The sequence below is a fragment of the Dasypus novemcinctus genome (genome assembly GCF_030445035.2).
Source record: "Dasypus novemcinctus isolate mDasNov1 chromosome Y unlocalized genomic scaffold, mDasNov1.1.hap2 SUPER_Y_unloc_2, whole genome shotgun sequence".
Lineage (NCBI taxonomy): Eukaryota > Metazoa > Chordata > Mammalia > Cingulata > Dasypodidae > Dasypus > Dasypus novemcinctus.
In genome coordinates, this window is record NW_027261978.1 from 671,047 (window position 1) to 691,750 (window position 20,704).

The 20,704-nt window shown below is 38.1% G+C and overlaps 1 pseudogene; it reads right to left on the minus strand.

Annotated features, from left to right (window-relative positions):
* Positions 1–375: 375 nt before the first annotated feature.
* On the minus strand, positions 376–475 carry LOC139438613 (U6 spliceosomal RNA; annotated as a pseudogene).
* Between the last annotated feature and the right edge of the window lie 20,229 nt (positions 476–20,704).

Consider the following 20,704-nt stretch of genomic DNA (forward strand, 5'->3'; position numbering starts at 1 on the left):
GATATTGACTAGAATCACAAAGGTAATATGAAATATGAGTTAGCAGGAGATAGACAGTAGAGAATGGTGAGGTGATGCTCAATCTGGGTAGAACCTATGAAGTTGTGAATGGAGTGATTTGGCATTGGATAGGGTAATGGTGGTAGGGATATGAATGGGTTGATGATGCTGGTGTGTGAGTTTCAGTGGGGCTGGGGGTTGGGTTGGGTTACTGATTGAGCAGGTGGGAGGGCTGGAGGAAGGATCAGATGAACTTAGGAGTTTGAGGAGTGGTTAAAAGCACAATTGTGGAAGTGTCCTTTCAGCAATTATGGAAGGGAGGGCACCAGTGCAGGGTGTTGGTGAGGAGATGGGTGGAGAAGGGTACATCTAGGCATACCTCTATGGAATCCTTCATTATTTTGCATCATCCTTTCACAGAGGCCATGCTAATCTCTGTATCATTCCAATAGTAGTATAGTTGCTGCTGAAGCTAGCACTGGGGCATACCTCTGTGGAATATGACTGTGTTTATGTGGTCATATGTATTATCTCAGTAGCTAGAGACCCACATAATGGCCAACAAAATCCATATGCCTACCCTTTGGAGTCCTGTTGCAATCTCAAATAGAGGGGCAAGAATCACTAGAGTAAATAGGCAATGTCTAATAAAAGAAAAGAGGCCAATATGCCTATTATAACCCAACTCTTGAAGGGCATGAGTTGGTGTGGCTGCAAGAACAAAGAATGCACTGAGAAGAGAATCAGACATAAGTTTTATTGGGACTTATGAACAGGAGAGCTCATTGGTGGCCAGTCAAGGAATGAATGAAAATAGGGCTCCACAAAGTGATGAGAAAATTAAGGATGATATATAAAGGGTTTCAGAACAGAGTTCCTGCTAGGGTCATGTGAAGCATATAGATGACATGTATGGATGTTTTTGCTATGCTCATAGGAAGACATTTACTGCTTTGTGAAGATCTTATTTTATGATAACATTATACATCCTTTACCCTCTGGGGAGGATTGTTGACCTTTAACTTATGCTTAGGTCACACAGGTGGCTGCGTGCTGAGGACTTGAGGAGGGAGCCTGGACTCCCACAGTTGCACAAAGCTGCCTACATTGACAATAGGACAAAATTCCACAGGTAACTACACATCACGGATTCTGTGTGTTATTCCATTGCCCTTGGACAATGCAACCTAGGGTGATAGACTCAGTTCTTAACCACCCTAAATTATTATATAAGCATATCCTAATAAAGGCCTGGATTTATTCACCAGTTCCCTTAAAAGGGAAAACATATAATCGAGTCTCATTGAAAGAGGGCAGCTATATTTCAGTCTTAAATGAGAAAGTCATGTTCCAAACTTGTCAGTGGGTTGTATTCTGTCATGCCAGCAATGTGTTTCATGCTGTCAATTTGCTGTAGTTATGATCCAAGGAAGGCCAGGAGCATCCTCGACTTACCAAGGAAGATCAAACATTGGTTTGATTGTGGGCATGTGTTACTGCTGAAGCTCACTGTAGGCAAGGGCATAGGGGCAAAAAGAAAAATGTTTACGGGGAACATGAGGGGGAAGAAACATTTCCATTAACAGATAATAAGTAGTCCAGGACTTTCAAACTGGACCTTGTGACCAGGGTCTTTGGTGGACTTTATTTTGACCAGCTGTCTCCCCTGTTTCCTAAATTAACCTGCCTCAATTCCCTCCTCAGAGAGTTCAGCCCCTTATTCTTGAGGGGGAACTGAAGGGTAATGGTTATTCTCCTGTAGCTGCTTCCTGCTGATTAGGGGCAGAAGTTCCTTGACTAATGATTTGTGAAACTCTCCATCTATTTTATTGAGTTTGAGGGAAGGTGGGCCTGGCACCATGATTGGAGTAGGATGAAACCCCCACATGACTAATACCATTTTCTGGAAGGAATTGACCCTGGAAAAAATAAACTTATGTTAGAATTTTCAAAATATGTGGTCCTACTAAAAGGATAAATAAAATGGTGATAAGCAGTCCCCAAAGGTAGGGTAGCCATGCATATTGGACCATGGGAATGGGAAAGCCTAGGTGTCTCCAGAGACTACATCTTTCTGAAGCTGATGGACTTGTCCTGTAAGTTTCAAATGCTGCTAGAAAACTGCCACGCTCAGTTCCCAGAGTGGTGGTTATGCTTATGACAGCTAGGAGAGTTAAAAAGAGGCACTACCCTAGATATAAACTCACAAAGACAATATAGGCAAAAACAAGACAAGCATATGGCAGGCAAAATAAGGACAATACTTAAGAAAGGCATTGTTTTATCTTATAGGCACATTCATTAAATCATTAGAAAATGAATTACATTTATAAAGACTATTAACATGTTATATTCCTATAGATATTGTCATACTCATCAGGTATATAGGTACAGTACTTAACACTAATCAATATACTAATAAATGCACAAGTTCCTCTTTGAGCTGATGTTAATAGATCTAAGCTCCAGGTTTGCTTTACCATACATGTTGTCTCTCCATGGGAGTAGACCATAATGCCAATCGTTTAGGTCTGTTTAGTTTCTACTCATGTTACCCCAGTAAGTAATACTCCACTTGGTACGTCCTTCACACAGTCAGCATGCTGCAGCACCACTGGCTCTTGGAGGGAGGCTCCAGTGCTTCACCTGTCTGGTTCATAGCACCTTTGGGCATTATGAAACATTACCAGTTTATAGGCAATACCCATAGTAAATCTGGCCACTCAAACTATTGCCAGCTGCCTGAAACAGCAACATACTCTCCATCCACTTCAGGAGCATGCCCAGAGAAGGAAGATCCTTTTATTATTTTAAGGGTTGTAGTGACCAACCTAGCCAATAACTCAAATGGAGAGACACTATTCAGGATACTAGAGGCCGGGGTTTGAATGTGCAAGAGAGTTTGACAAAACTAAAGCTAGCTCTTAATTTTTATAAATTTTCTAAATTCTTCCAATGCAGTTTATAACATTAAATGGACTTAACTATTTTTATTACTTTACTTCTACAACCTTTGCCATGATTATGTTAATAAACAGATATTTTAACTTAGCAGTATAGGAAAAAGTACTTTCTCCATTATTTTATGAAAACCTAAGATTCCCAATGGAATCAAGATTATCTTCCCACTACCACTACTTTAATATGCAGACTGAAGTGGCCTCTGACAAGTTTCACTGTCATGAAGTTACTTTTTATCAATCTAGGTTTCTAATTAATAATGGCTTCCTGGAACAAGTCATTTAAGTATTTCAGTTTAGAAGATATTTTTGCAAACTTCCTGTAACCAATCATAACAATATGGACTATAGTTACTTCATCTCCAGACAAATTTCACCCTTACAAAACACATTCCCTTACTTAATACTACCTTCTACAATGTCTTCAAAACTTTCCATATTATTTCAATCCTTATCTTACATATTTCCACTCTGATTTTTTTCCTTTTCTTTTTAAAAAAAATTTTTGTATTTTTTAAAAGATACATAGTTCACAAAAAGTGTTCCTTTAAAAAATGAGGTTCCCATATACCCATCACCCCAACTGCCCCACTCCTCCCATATCAACAACCTCTTTCATCATTGTGGCACATGCAATAAGCATGCAGTGAGCACATTTTGGAGCTCTGTTGCATCTCATGGATTATAATCTACATTGTAGTTTACACTCTCCCCCTGACCATTCAGTGGGTTATGGTAGGATATATAATGTCCAGCATCTGTCCCTGCAATATCATTTAGAACAACTCCAAGTTCTGAAAATGCTGCCATATCACATCTCTTCTTTCCTCTCCCTACACTCAACAGCTGCAATGGATACTTTTTCCACTCTGATATTATGAAAGCCAGTCATCTAATCTTAGGGAAAAAATGCATTCCCCTTAACAAACTAATCAAATTTTAGTCAGCATTGACCATTAATTTACTTCCACAAATCTTTTACAAAGAAATATATATATGTACATCTTTTCACACATTCTGTTCTATGAAAAAATACCTGTTCATTTCAATTAAAGCAAAACCAATTTTTTAAAAAGAGGTTTGTAAAAATTTCATTAATCAAAATTTACTATTTTAAACATCTTAAAGATTTAACAATATAATGTTAATTTACTTTGTTATTATCCAATGGACAGGCAGATTACACCCAAGCTAAAAAAAGTTGAAACCATTATAGTTTATGCAAGAAATGTTCTTTTCTCTTCCTTCCATCACAGGAAGTTAAACCTCTGTTTTTCTGTAATATAATTCTAAAATTGTGAAGAACCTAAAAGTATACTGGCTACTGGCTACCAAGTTCTGTAATATATTATTGTTTAATTTGTTTTAATCAAAATTTTGAAAAATCTTCCCATAGCTTTCAAGGATTTTTTCTTTACTTACTGAAACTTGGCCATTACATTGTTACTGTCATCACAAATTCTTTTAAAACTTAACAGGGGGCAATAAGAAAATGAAATAATTTTTAAAATAATAAAGCACAATTTTTTAAAATATAAAAAATAATTTAGTTGGGGGATTCCATAATCAGACTATGCAAAACAAGGTTTATTCTGTAATATCCCCTTTGTCCCTATCATTTTAATTTTCTCATCTAGCAGGCAGAATTCTAGGCTAAACTCACATTTCCTCTATTTTCCACATCCACCCCATCCCCTTAGGTTCCTTAACTGGTTTTGTTTTTAAATTTTTAAAATTTAATTGCCTTTTAAAAAATATACATAGATCACAAAAATTATTACATTAAAAATTTAAAAATTTCCCATATATTCTACCCCCCACCTCATGTCCTCCTCCCACATCAACAACCTCTTTCATCATTGTGGCAAATTCATTGCATTTGGTGAATACATTTTGGAGCACTACTGCATCACATGGATTAGAGTTTACACTATCCCCCAGTCCATTCAGTGGGTTATGGCAGGATATATGCTGTTCAGCATCTGTCCCTGAAATATCACTTAGGACAAATCCAAGTACAGAAAATGCTCCCACATGACATTTCTTCTTCCTTCCCCCTGCCCTCAGCAACTACCATGACCACTGTCTGCACATCAGTGATACAGTTTATTCCCTTGCTAGAGCCACAATATTTCTATAGTAGAATATTGTAAGTCCACTCTCATTAGTTAGAAGAACTTGTGAGTAGGATAGCTATAGAAAGATCATGGAAGAATTTCAGTAAACTTTTTAGTTTCCTTCCTTTAAATTGTTTTTTTTTTTTTTATTCAGATTTTATGTGGCTTTTTATCCTGTTTGGCTTCACCAATTTGAGTCTCAGATGTACTCATTTATCAATATAAATGCTTATTTAAAAATTGCCCATATATATAGAGCTCTTTTAGGAATTTTCATTTGTTAATTTAAAATTATTAAAACCAAACAGAAGTGTAAAAATATACACTGAACAAACTGACAAACACAAAAGGAGTTAAGGCACACCAATAGAAACATAAAACTCATTAATTTGACTCATGATTTTCACTCCCTTGATTTGGCTGTCCTCAAGTTCTTCACCATTTCACATCTCTGATTTTATTGCTTTTAAAATCTCCTCTGGAATCTGTGTTGCCTGTACTGTGCAGCACATTCTTGGAAACACTTTTAACCGTAACCAGCAAACAGGTATACTTGAGAAGTATAATTGCTGTTAAGCACTAATTTAGCTTTTCAGACATACTTTTAACATTCATATATTCTGGATTACTCTTTAGGGGTATACTTAGACTTTAAGTTCAGGAGTAAAGTGTTGATTCAAAACCGAGAGTTAATTTTAACATTATGATAAAAACTCTGCTCCAAACAAAATATGATTAAAACATAAAACATTGTTAAAATAACATCCCATTAAACTCTTTCAGTTTATACAGTTTTGCAATATACCTGATCAATCAGCACAGGCGATTAGCTAAGGAATCTTTCATCTGTGCCTGTGCTAGTGCTTTTCCCTTTTTACTTTAACTTTCCTTCTAAGTGGTGCACAGAGACCTTTGCCACAAATTCTGCCTCAGTTGCTGTCCACAAGTCTTCTGATAAGGGCTATCTTACAGTAGCCCCCCTTTTCCTTATTTAAGTGCAGCTGCTCTGCTATCTGCTGTAGTACAGCCAGTATACCTGCCATAGTTTTTTGGGTGTCCCCATGTTCTCTTGACAGTCCCTATTCATCCTGAAAGGTAGCCATTCCTCCTCACATGGGTGGTATAGACTAACCTCAGATTTCCCTTATGGATTCTCCTCTCCTTAAGCTGATGCCTATTGCTGCTGGTGATCCTTTGCTTTCCTGAATGACTCACCAATTTTTACTATCCAATTTCTGAAGGCTTTGAGTTTGTGTGGCTTTTAGAGTAAAGAACACACCAGGTACAGAATCAGATGAAAGTTTTAATGGGACTTATGAAGTGGAGAGAATCTTTGATGACAGATGGACTAGGAATGAATGAAGATAGCACTCTGTGAAGAGATGAGAAAATGAGGGGTGATATAATAAGGGGTTTAAAAACAAGGATATTTCATAGGGTATGAGAACATACTTCTTACTTGGGTCACATGAAACATAAACATGGCTTGTGTGTGTGTGTTTTGGAGTTCCAGGTGTTTTCATCTAATTGTCTTTTTAAAAAAACATACATAGATATTAAAAATGTTACATTAAAAAAATATAAGAACTTCCCTTATACCCAACTCCACCCAACGCAACTCTTCCCACATCAACAACCTCTTTCATCTTAATGCCAAATTCATTGAATTTGGTGAGTACATTTTGTATCACTCCTGCACCATATGGATTATAGTTTACATTGTAGTTTAGACTCTCCCCCAGTCCATTCAATGGGTTATGACAGGATATATAATGTTCTGCATCTGTCCCTGCAATATCATTCTCATACCTCTTCTTCCCTCTCTCTGCCCTCAGCATCTCCGATGGCCACTCTTTCCACAGCAATGATACAACTTCTGCCATTGCTAGAGTCACAGTAGTTCTATGGTAGGATACTAGTGAATCCACTCCAATCCATATTTTCTTCCTCCATCCTGTGGACCCAGGGAATGTGATGTCCACTACACCTCAAAATCAAGAGGGGAATTAGATCCCACATGGCTGATGGATGCATTTCTCCTGCTTGCAGTTGTGGGCACTTTCAGTACCCTGATGTGGTAGGTGACATCTTCACCACTCTGTTAGCTGACCTGGTTAAGTGGAACAAACCAGAGAGGAGGTTTTGTAACTCTGCTGAGGCTCAAGTCCCACCTGGCATATGGCCAGTCCAGAGATTCATGTCTCCTGAGTATACACCAACTCGAGCACCAACCACGCTTTCAGTAAAAGTGACAGAAGAGGCATGTTTAGAAAGGTCACATCTGAGTCCAACTCCATCATACTCAAGAGCACAAATTTCAAAGTAGGGCCCACAGGCAAGGCAGTGTACCCCACAGGCAAGGCAGTGTACTGTAGGACCTGAATGTCTCTGTAGCCCTCAGGAGGACCTGTACATGGGGTTATGTCTACTTTGGCTGTCATTGGGATCCTATTGATCCTGATGTAAGAAGGAACGACCCTTCTGATGACCACATGACACATTTTTAAGTCTCTTAGCAATATAAACTCATTTGTTTTTGCCATTCCCCCCTTTTATTCAAGTTGTTTTTCTAGTTGCATCGTCAGCTGGTTATTGGTAGTAATCACTCAGCACCAGGGAAGCTCATCCCCAGGAGTCATGTCTCACACTGGGGAGAAGGTAATGCATTTACATGCTGAGTTTGGCTTAGAGAGTGGCCACATTTGAACAACATGGAGGATTTCAGGAGGTAAATCTCAGGAACCCTCCCAGTCTAGGCCTGGGTGAAGTTTGAACTCATAAGCATAGTCATCACTATCAAGGGCACATCTATGGACCATCCTTCTTCACTGGTCCTTGCCCTTACACTTGGGTGATTGTTGCTCTTTCCTTGGGGAATGTGACAGGGCTCCCCAGCTAGGAACTCAGCAATCCCTCAGTTGTCATTTGGAACTCTATTTACTATGACAATAAATGAATATCCAAACATTTATATATGTTCTATATACATGCCTTGGACAACTCCCTCCCATCCGTGATTCCCCACCAATGACACCCCACCCCACTGCTCATCCCTACCATAGTTGAACCCCTCTGTGATCCTAAACTTCCTAACAAATGGAGTGTAATCTATTGCCAAATTCAAATCATAGGAAAATGAAATTGTAATGATAGGTTTAAAGGTTAGAAATAGAATATTCTATTTCTATAAATAGAATACTAATTCTATAAATAGAATACTAATTTAGGAAAACTAAAAATAAGTAAAGAATAATTTGGGATATTAAAAAATGAAATATATCATAAAATTTTCTTTTTGAGGTTTTCCTTCATCACTGTAATAGGTGCTACTCTGTATGTAGTGGCAGTCATCCATTCCTTCCTCAATTTCCTCAATTTCTACATTATTTTTTAATTTTTAATTTTGTCTTCAAAGAAGTTTTAGGTCACAGTGAAGTCACCTACTGTATTAGTTAGCCAAAAGGCTGCTGCTGCAAAATATCAGAAACTGGTTTGTTTTTATAAAGGGTATTTTTTGGGATAGGAACTTGCAGATACCAGGCCATGAAGCACAAATTACTTTCCTCCCCAAAGTGTATTTGGAGAAAGATGGCTGCTGGTGGCTGTGAGGATTCAGTATTCCTGTGTTCCTCCCTTCCTGGGTCTTGTTTCCCTCTAGGTTCAAGTTTCCTTTCTTCACAGTGTTTGCCTCTTCCTGGGCTTAGTGTTCCTCTCTTCCTTGGGATAGCTTCTCTTTCCTCTGTGAGCTTACTTCCCAGGGCTCCAGTTTAAGGCTTCAGCATCAAATTCCAACATCAAAACCATTCACATAAAAAGTTCCAACTCTGTTCTTTGCCACACCTTTTATCTGTAGGTGGGGACTCAACACTCTAATGGCATGACCCAATAAAAGCCTTAATAACAACTCAATCATGGCCGGGTACAGATCAGATTACAAGCATAATCCAATATTTCTTTTTGGAATTCATCAATTAAATCAAACTGCTACACATATACAATGTATGGAATACTCATATACCCAACATCAAACTGTTTTCTTCCTCCCACAGCAATGATTTTTTTACATGTGGATATTATATTTGCTACAACTGATGTACAGAGTTTGAAACATATCTGCTAATGATGATTCCATTTTGGTTTACAGTATGGTTTATATTTTAGACTAAAATTTTCAAATTTGGGGGTTCATTATTGTTTACATTTTAGACTATACATTTTTGCAATATTTTTGTAAAATTTAACATGGTTTATATCTATCATTGCATGATTTTGTGGAACACTTTCTTTGCTCTCCAGTTACCCCCTCTTCCACCTATTCTATTCCTCTCTCTCCCTCCCCGCAGGGACCACTGTGAAAACAAATCTTCACTGCTTCAAGGACCAGATAATTGCAGCATTCATAGATAATTGCAGCAATGCTGAGGACTTGACACATGGTCCTCCTTCCTAACTGGAAGCCACTAATGCTTTCAAGAGACACCCTTCCCTTTGTTTGAGAATATCAGACCTTCCCAGGATGGGAGTACAACCCCTCTCTTGTCCTTGTATGGCTCTCCACCCAATTAAAGAACACACTATGTCAAGATGAGCACTCACACTCTCCCTATAAGCATGCCCCAGGTGCAGTCTGTGTCAGATGACCCCATCAAACACCTTAAACAAGTAATCCTTCCTTATTATATTTTCTAAAGAGCTTTCTCAATGTTAAAGTTTCACCCACATACCTGACAATCTCTCACACTCACCTGCTCCCCCCAAAACCATGCCCAGTTCCATGGACCATCTGACCCATCCTCCCAACCCTAACCTCCCTCAAGTCTGCAAAGCTCCACCCAATATTATCCCTGTGCACCCTTCTTATCCTTTCCCTGCACAACTACTTAGCTCCATTTTATCATAGATTTCACCCATGTAAGAATCAGCTCATATCCTTCTTCTTCCCCCCAAATGCCTGTAAGCCTGTCCTCCAGTCTCTACCTCTCTGAAACAGTTTGATTTGCTAAATTTATATCAGAGAAGTCATGCAGTATTTGTCCTTCAATACCTGGCTTGCATCATTCAACATAAAGTCCTCAAGATTCACCCATGTTATCCCATGTGTTATTATAGTATTCCTTTTACAGCTGAGTAGTATTCCATTGTAAGTATATACCACATTTTGTTTATCCATTATCTGTTGATGGGCATTTGGGTTGATTCCAACTTTTGGCCATAATGAATAATGCCGCTGTGAACATTGGTGCCTATATCTGTTTGCATCCTTGTTTTCAATTCTTCTGGGTATATAATGAGCAGTGGAATTGCTGGATCTTATGGCAAATCTATAGTTAGCATTTTTTAAGAAGCAACAAACTTCTCTTCAGAATGGCTGGCTCCTGCGACATTCCCACCAGAAGTGGATGAGGGTACTCATTCATCCACATACTCTCCAGCCTTATAGTCTTATGTTGTTTTAGTAACCATCAGTCTAATGGGTGTAATACGGTATCTCATTGTAGTTTTGATTTTCATTTCCCTAATAGTGGTGTTGAGCATCCTTTCATGTGCTTTTTAGCCAATTTCTTCTTCGGAAAAGCATCTGTTCAAATCTCTTGTCCATTTTTCAGTGGGTTGTTTGTCTTTTTATCTTCAAGATAAAAGATTTATTTATGAAGAAGGACAACCACCACACCATGGAGCCTAGAGTGATTACAACTGAAAGTGGGAGGATTGCATCCAGCATCCATGTGGGATCTGAGCCTCCTCTTGACATAGAGGTGCAATGGACACAACCAATCCAATGTCCACATAGAAGAGGTGGCATTGGATTGGGAAAAGTGGACATGGTGGCTGATGGGTATGGGGAAAGGCAGGAAGAGATGAGAGGTGGAGGCGTCTTTGGGACATGGAGCTACCCTGGATGGTGCTTCAGGGGCAATCACCGGACATTGTAAATCCTCACAGGGCCCACTGGATGGAATGGGGGAGAGTATGGGCCATGGTGTGGACCGTTGACCATGGGGTGCGGGGGTGTCCAGAGATGTAATTGCCAAATGCAATGGATGTGTCATGATGATGGGAGGGAGTGTTGCTGGGGGGGGGGGGGAGAGGTAGGGTGGGGGTGGTAGGGTTCAAGGGGACCTCATATATATATATTTTTAATGTAATATTATTACAAAGTCAATAAAAAAAGATTTTTTTTTATATATGCTGAATATTAGTCTCCTATCAGATATATGGTTCCCAAATATTTTCTCCCATTGTGCATGCTCTCTTTTTATTTTCTGGATAAACACCTCTGAGGTTTAAAAGGCTTTAATTTTGAGGTGGTCCCATTATTTTTTCTTTTACAGCTCTTACTTTGAGTGTGAACTTCATGAAGTCATTTCCTATTACAAGGTCGAGTAGATGCTTCCTTACCTTGTTTTCCAAGGTCTTTATAGTCTTGGCTCTTATATTTAGATCTTTGATCCTGACTTGATTTTTGTATAAGGTGTGAGGTGGTAATTCTCTTTCATTTCTTTGCATATGGCTATTCACTTCTCCAAGCACCATTTATTGAAGAAGCTATTCTCTCCCTGTTGAGTGGACTTGGTGGTCTTGTCAAATATCAGATGACTGTATATGCAAGGATCTATATAAGAACTCTCAGTTCGGTTCCAATGGTCTGAAGGGATGCCTATCCTTGTACCAATATCATGCTGTTTTGACCACTGTAGCTTTGTAATATATTTTAAAGTCAGGTACTGGGATTCCTCCAATTTCATTTCTCTTTTTCAATATGTCTTTGGCTATTTGAGGCCTATTTCCTTCCCAAATAAATTTCATATTTAATTTTTCTAGTTCATTAAAAATTGCTGCTTTTATTATTGTGATTGGATTAAATCTGTAGAGCAGTTTTGGTAAGATAGACATCTTAATGATATTTAGTCTTCCTATCAATGCATAAGGAATATTCTTCCATTTATTTAGGTGTTCTTTGATTTACTTTAACAGTGTTGTGTTGCTTTCTGTGTATAAGCCTTTTACAAGTTTAGGTAAATATACTCCTAGGTATTTGATTTTAAAATTTTTTATTTGAATTGGTATTTTTTTCTTGATTTCTTCATCAAGTTGCTCATTATTGGTGTACAGAAATGTGACTGATATTTGTGTTTTGATTTTATAATCTGTGACTTTACTGAACTCATAAGTTCTAATAGCTTGGTTGTAGATTTTGCAGGGCCTTTTGTGTAGGATCTTGTCTTCTGCAAATAGTTTAATTTTGAATTCTTCCTTTCCAATTAGGATGCATTTTATATTTGTTATTTTCCTATGGTCTTGAGCAAGTAATTCTAACACAATGTTAAATAATAGGGATGATAGTTGGCACTCCTGTTCTATTTTCTTGTTCCTAAACTTAGAGGAAAGATGTTAGCATTTCAGCATTGCTGATGTGTTAGGTGTGGGTTTTTCATATATACCATGTACTATGTCCAGAAATTTTCCTTCTGTTGCTACCTTTTCCAGTGTTTTTATTAGGAAAAAGATTCTGTATTTTGTCAAATGCCTTTTTGGCATCTATAAATATGATCATGTGATTTTCCCCCCTTGATCTGTTTGTGTGCTGTATTACATTGATTGATTTTTTTTTATGTTGAACCATCCTTGCATACCAGGGATGAAACCCAATGGATATGGTGTATAATTCATTTGAAGTGTTGTTGAACATGATTGGTAAGTATTTTGTTGAGGTTTTCACATCTAGGTTCATTAGAGAGATTGGTTGGCAATTTTCCATTTTTGTGGTGTCTTTGTTTGGTTTTGGCATTAGGGTAATGTTGAATGAGTTAGGCAATGTTCCTTCTATTTTGATTTTTTGAAAGAGTTTAAAAAAGATTGGTGTTAATTATCTTGAATACTTGGTAGAATTCATCACCTGTGAACCCATCTGGTCCAGAACTCTTCTTTTTTGGGAGGTTTTTAATGATCAATTCTACCTCTGTACTTGTGATTTGTTTGCTGAGATCATCAATTTCTTTATAGCTATGATATTCACTCTCTATACAGCTTTTGCTGCATCCCTTAAGTTTTGATATGTTGTGTTGTAATTTTCACTGGTTTCAAGGTAGTTACTGATTTCTTTTGAGATTTCATCCTTGCCACACTGTTTGTCTAAGAGTGTGTTGCTTAATTTCCATCATTGTGCCTAATCTGATTCTCTCATCCTTGCGAACTTCCAGCTTCATTCCAGTGTTGTCAGAAAAATTATTTTTTCTGATTTCAATCTATCTGAATTCATTGGGAGTTTCTCTGTGGCCTAGCATGTCATCTATCTTGAAGAATGATCTATGTGCACTTGAGAAGGATACATACCCTGCTGTATCTGGGTGGAATGTTGTGTATATGTCCGTTAGGTCCAGATCCTGAAATACATTGTTCCAAGTCTTTGTTTCTTTATTGCTTCTCTGTTGAAATGTTCTGCCCAATGGTGATAATGGTGTAGGCAAGTCCACCAATATAATTGTAGAGGCATTTATTCCTTCACTTAGTTTTTACAGAGTTTGCCGCATATATTTGGAGGTGCCCTCATTAGGAGCTTAAATATTTATGATTACTCTTTCCCCTTGAAAGATACCCCATTTTAGTAAAATGTATTGTCCATCTTTGTCTCTCACAATAGTTTTACCTTTAAAGTCTATGTTATCCAATATTAATATAATTACTCATGTCTTTTTTTAGTTATTGTTTGCATATTTAAGAATGTTTTCCAGCCATTCACGTTCAACCTTCTTGAATCCCAGGGTCTAGGATGGTTTTCTTGTAGACAGCATATAAATGGGTCATATTTCCTTATTCATTCTGCCAATCTCTGTCTCTTGTTAGGTGAGTTTAATCCATTAACATTCAATGTTATGACTCTCAAGGAATCACTTACATTAGCTGTGTTTTCTTTGGATCTCTGTATGTCCTAGGTTGTTTTTATTTCACATTTTGTCTTTTCAGTTCTTACCATCTTCTCCAATGCTGTCTTTCATGTTTTTTCTTTCTTTCTGCAGAATTCCTTTTCATATTTCTTGAAGGGCAGATTTTCTTATTGGCATAATCTTTTAGTTTCTGTTTATCTGTGAATATTTTGAATTCTCCATCATTATTTAATGCCAACTTTGCTGGATAGAGTATTCTTGCCTGGATTTTTCTTTTTTTCTTTTAGTATCTTGAGTATGTCATATCACTGTCTTGCCTCTATGGTTTCAGATGAGAAATCAACACAATCTTATTGAGCTTCCCTTATACATGATGGTTCTCTTTTCTCTTGCTGTTTTCAATATTTTCTCTTTGTCATGAGCATTGGATAATTTGACAAGTATATGTCTTGGGGTAGGCTTGTTAGGATTTATGCTCTTTGGGGTGTGTTGTGCTTCCTGGACATGTACACTCATCTCCCTCAATAGGTTTGGGAAGTTTTCAGCCATTATTTCCTGCAACACTCCTTCTATCCCCTTTATCCTCTCTTCTCCTTCTGGAATGCCTATAATGCCTATGGTTGTATTTTTGTATTGTCATTCAGATCCCTAACTCCTTACTGGATTTTTTCCTGTCTTTTTATCAATCAATTCTTTTATCTGTTTGATTTCAGATATACTGCCCTCCATATCAGTAATTCTTTCCTCTGCATCTTCAAATTTGCTGTTATTTGCTGAGGGTGTATTTTTGACTTCTTGGATTGCGCCATTCATCAGCATCATATCCATTATCATTTTGGATATGATTGTGATTTTTTTGTATTCTCTGCAAGTTTTTGTTCATATTCTTAATCTCTTCCTTCACTTCATCAAATTGCTCACTTATATATGTTTTGAGAGCTTTAATTACTTCTTCAATGTTCTGCTCCTCTTCCTTTTTAGTTTGTTCATTGGATTGGGCCATGTTTTCCTGATATTGGTTTGGTTTGTAGTTTTTTCTTGCTGTCTGGTCATCTTTTTATCTTGATGGGTTTAATCATTTGCTTAGCTTCTTTGTCTAGTTTAGGGCTTAATTAGTTGTTTCTGTGTGTGTGTGTGGTTAAGGCTTCTCTTTGTTACTTTGTTCTTCTTATTCTATTTTCTTGTTCTTGGCTAAGTTCACTTGAAGGAAGGTATTAGGGCCAGAGAACACAAAAGGAGTAAGAAAAGAAAATGAATAATAGTAGTATTGATAGTAAATATTAACAGAAGAGCCATGTGAGATCTAAGAGAATGGATAGTAGACTCATGTAAGGTATGTAGAGTAATAACAATAAGAAAAGTAGAGTATGTATAATGAGACAGTAAATAGAATATGAGGAGGAATATAGTGTGAATTAAAAGGCCAATGTGTTTAGGAGAGAGGGAAAGAGAAAAGAAAGGACAATAATACAAAGAAAGAATATGTCAGAATGCAGAACAATGGTATCAGAAATAAAGTCAGAAAAATTGGAGGGGAAACAAAGAGAGGTGTAATGTGAAAGAAACAATAAATGATAGAATAAATAATAGCTAGAAAGATGTAGAGAAAAGAGCTTAGTGTTGGTGGCCAAAATCAATACACATGGGAAAGAGGAAATGGAAGATGAGGAAATACAGCAAAAGTGAAGTGCTCACTGCAGCACCTAATGTAAAAAGAATAAAAAAGAAGAGAAAGAAAGAAAAAGAAAAGTCAAAAGGGAGGGGTGAAGCAAGTAAGAAAAAGAAAAATAGAAAAAGAAAGAAAAAAAGGGACTTTGGAAGATAAGGAAAGACAAGAAGACAAACCAACAAAATACTAGACAAAATTTCAAGCAAGAATCCTCTTTGTATTTATATAAAACACTTATGGATCTGATGTTCCCCTGTTCTCCCTCCCTTATTTCCCTCTCTCCCAAGAAGCCAGAAAGCTGCCTGAGAGGTCTGGTAGGAGATTCAAGCGGGCCCTTGTTGAACCAGCTTGGTTCAGAAAACAATGCCTCTTAATTTCCAGAGAGAGAGCACCCACACCTCACCAGGAACCCCATGTATGCTATTGGAAGCTTGGAAAGCACATACTACAGTCCCTCTCCTTTAGGTGTCCTACAAGAAGGCTAGTAGGTTTTTGGTCTCCACCATGTCCCAGACCAATTTTCCTATCCCAGGGTGTTTAGGTGAATTGGGCTTTCTCAGCAGATTCATGAATCCTCTCTTCCTAGGCTTTCCCCAAACCAGCCAGCATGTTCCTACAAGCTCCACCCCCCCAAAAAAAAAGTGGGGGTAAGACCAGAAAATTGAACCTGAACATAACTTGGCCCTGCTACTGCATCTCCCACTCATGGAGTCAGTCCAAAATCAGAGGGCTAGGGCCAACCTGGACCTCCAGGAGCAGTGGATTCAGAAAGGGGAAGTTCAGATCACTGTAGACTCATGGTATGTATGCCCGTAGAGGGACTTAGGGGACACGGACCTGGGGATCACACATCTGGGGATCACAGGGCCCAGGAATGTTCCCACACAACTAACAATTCTCAGAGAACACCACAGCAGCCAGCCCTAGGGGGAAGGATCCAACCTTCCCACAGCCTCCAACCTCCATACTTACAACCTACAATTCTACCTTTAGCAAGCATTCCCACTGTCACTGTCTCTGCAAATTGATGTCCACACATCTCCTGCCTGCAAGTCCCCAAATAGCCCACTCCAGCAAGACTCCAGCCCCACTTGGCTGCCTCTTTGCTGGAGAGTGTGAAGTGCACTCACTCAGACACCATCTTGCTCCACTTCTAATAGCAGTATTGATAGTAAATGTTAACAGAAAAACCATATAAGGCCTAAGAGAATGAATATTAAATACATGTAAGCTTTGTAGAGGTACAACAATAAGCAGTGGAGCACCTACAGTAAGATGGGAATTTGTTTTGGAGAAGAATATGGTATGATTTAAACTGTCAGTGTGAATAGAAGAGAGGGGAAGAGAAAGGAAAGGACAATAACATAGAAAGTTAATTAGGAGGTGGGGCAAGATGGACTCTGAGTGAGCGCACCTCATAATCTCTCCTGCAAAGAAGTGGCTGAGTAAGGTTGGAGTCCTGCTGGACTGTGCTGTTTCAGGGTAGGAGGTCAATTTGGTGGGATGGCAACAGAAGAGATTCTTGCAAGAGGTTGAATTTTGGATCTTTTGCATGGAGGTTGGAGGTCATGGGTGGGACCCTTACCACTGGGGCTGGTGGCCTGGCTGCAGTGATTCCTGAAGGCTTTGTTGTGCTGGAATGTTCCCAAGCCCTGAGTGCATTGTTTTGGGGGCTTGCAGGGTGGGAGGTGTCTGGATGTCGATTTGGTGAGACAGTGACGGAGGAGATTCTTGCGAGAGGTGGAATTTTGGGTTTCTGACATGGAGGTCAGAAGTTGTGGGCAGAACCCCTCCTTCTAGGGCTGGCAGCCTGGCCACTGTGATCCCTGAAGGCTTTGTTGTGCTGCAGTGTTCCCAGCCCCTGTGTTAACTGGATGCATGATTCCCAGATCTGTGTCCCCTAAACCCTGGTGACCTATACTACAGAGACTCACACACCTTGAGTCTGCAATATCATGGAAATCCCATCCCCAAATGCACTGCACCCTCAGGTCCATCTGAGGTCCTTGATTACCCTAGTCCTCGGTGTTGTGTGTGTGTGTGTGTGTGTTTGTTCTCTCTCTCTCTTTGAACTTGTAGGAGTGTACCAACTGACTTGGGAAGAATCTGGGAAGTAAGGAGAGGTGAATCTGCTGAGAAAGCCCAATTTACTTAAACATCCTGGGATAGGAAACTTGGTCTGGGAGAAGGTGGAGTCAGAAAATCAATTAGACGTCTCCTACAACTGTAGAAGCTGCTATCAAAGCTTCCAATAGTATATTTAGGTTTTCTAGTGAGGTGTAGGTGAATTCGTGCTGGAAATAAAAAGTCATAGACTTCTGTGTTGCATTGATTCAACAAGGACCTACTTCAATCTCCTACCGGACCACTAAGGCAGCTTTTCTGCTGCCCTGGAAGAGTGAGTAGTGAAGAAAGAAGGAAGGGGGAAGGTCAGATCCCTAAGCATATTATTTAATTGCAAAGAGGATGCCTAGCGTGAAACGTTGGTTTTTTTTGTTTTGTTTTTTTGTTTTGTTTTTTGTTTTTTTTTTGTCACGGTTGCTAATATTGCATGGTTTCCTGGTCTTTTTTCCCATTTTATACCCCAAGGTCCTTTATCATTTGTTTAGTTTCTTTTTCTTTTTCTTTTTCTTGCTTGTTTCCACCTGTTTTCTTTGACCCCCATTTTTCTCTTCTCTTTTTTTCTTTCTCTCTTTTTATTCTTATTTTATTTTATTTTCTTTACATAATAGGTGCTGCAGGGAGTGCTTCACACTTGCTGTGTTTCCTCATCCTCTATTTCCTCTTCTCTGTGTGTTTTTATTTTGGCCACCTACACTATCCACTTCCCCCCATATCTTTCTATCCTCCATCGTCTACTGTTTCTCTTACATTCCACCTTCCTTTCTTTGGCCCCTAAGTTGTCTGACTTTTTATTTCTAATACCTTTGTTCTATTATCCAATCTTGATATTATTGTCTTTCTATTCTCTTTCCATCTCTCATGAAAACACTGGTCTTTTAATTCATACTTTATTGCTCCCCATATTCAGTTGACTGTCTCATTATAGGTACTCTATTTACTGCTATAACTCTACACAATTTACATGAAACTAATGTCTATTCTCTTAGATCTCACATTGTTATACTGTTAACATTTATTACCAATAGTACTTTATACATTTTCTTCTCTTACTTATTTTGCTTTCCCAGGCCCTAGTATTTTTCCTTCAAAATGAACTTAGCCAACAACAAGAAAATAGAGTAAGAAAAACAAAGTGACAAAGAGAACACATAACACTTATGCACGAACAGCAACTAATTAATCCCCAAAAGTAGACAAAGAAGCTAAGGAACTGATTACACTTATCAAGATAAAATGATGGCCAGACAGCAACAAAAACTACAAAACAAACCAATAATCAGGAAACCATGGCCAAATCCAATGAGCAAACTAAAAACCAGGAAGGGGAGCAGAACATCAGACATGTAATTAAAGATCTCAAAACATCTATTAGAGATCAACTTAAGGAAATAAAAGGAAGAGATTAAAAATATGAAGAAACACTTGGAGCAGAAATTGCAGACATATGTAAAAAGATAACAGATATTATGCTGAGGAACACCACAGTTAAAGAAATCAAAAACACACTCTCAGCATATACCAGCAGATTAGAAGAGGCAGAGGAGAGAATTAGTGATGTGGAAGACAGTATATCAGAAATCAAACAGATAGTAGAACTGATCAAAAAAAAAAGAAAGAAAAATTCTAAGCGGGACTTGGGGACCTGAATGACAATGTAAAATGTACAAACATACAAATTACAGGTATTCCAGAAGGAGAAGAGAAGGGAAAGGGGATGGAAGAGGTGTTGGAGGAAATAATGGCTGAAACTTCCCAAATCTACTGAGAGAGATGGATGTACATGTCCAGGAAGCACAACACACTAAAACATCCTAAATACCAACAGGCCCACCCGAAGACATATACTTGTCAAATTATCCAATGCTCAAGACAAAGAGAAGATTCTAAAAGCAGCAAGAGAAAAGAAAACCATCACATACAAGGGAGGCTCCATAAGATTAAGTGCTGATTTCTCATCTGAAACCATGGAGGCAAGAAGGCAGTGGTATGATATAGTCAAGTTACTAAAAGAAAAAATTTCCAACCAAGAATACTCTACCCAGCTAAACTAGCATTCAAAAATGATGGAGAGTTCAAAATATTCACAGATTAACAAAAAATGAAAGAGTATGCCAACAAGAAACCTGCCCTTCAAGAAATACTAAAGAGAGTTGTGCAGGAAGAAAGAAAAAAAAAAGAAGAGGCAGAGTTGGAGGAGAGTGCAAGAGCAACAAATCAACAAAAAGAGAAGAAAAAATATGACAAACACAAATCCAATCAAAATACGGCTAACATAAATAATTCCTTAAAAGTAATAACAATGAATGTCAATGGATTAAACTCACCTATCAAAAGATTCAGACTGGGAGATAGGATAAGGAAATGTGATGCATCTATATGCTATCTACAAGATACATATCTTAGACACAGGGATTCAAGGAGGTTGAAAAATGAATGGCTGGAAAACAATCTTACAAGCAAAAAATAACCAAAACAGGGCAGGAATAGCTATATTAATATCATACAAAGTAGACTTTAAATGAAAAACAATAGTGAGAGACAAAGATGGATACTACATATTAGTGAAAGGGATAATCTATCAGGAAGAATGAATACTCTTAAATATTTATGCTCTAACAAAGGTAACTCCAAATACATGAGGCAAAAAGTGGAAAAACTGAGTGAAAGAATAGATGCCTCTACAACTACAATGGAGAACTTTAATAAACCACTATCAACTTGGTACAGAACATCTCAAAAGAGAGTCAATAAAGAAACAAAAACTTTGAACAGCATATTAGAAGAGCTGAACCTAATAGACATATACAGATCATTATACCCGAATACAGCAGGATATACATTTTTCTCAAGTGCACATGGATCATTTTCCAAGATAGACCATATTCTAGGCCACAAACAAAGGCTCTTTGAATTGAGAAAAATCAAAATCCTACAAAATAATATCTCTGA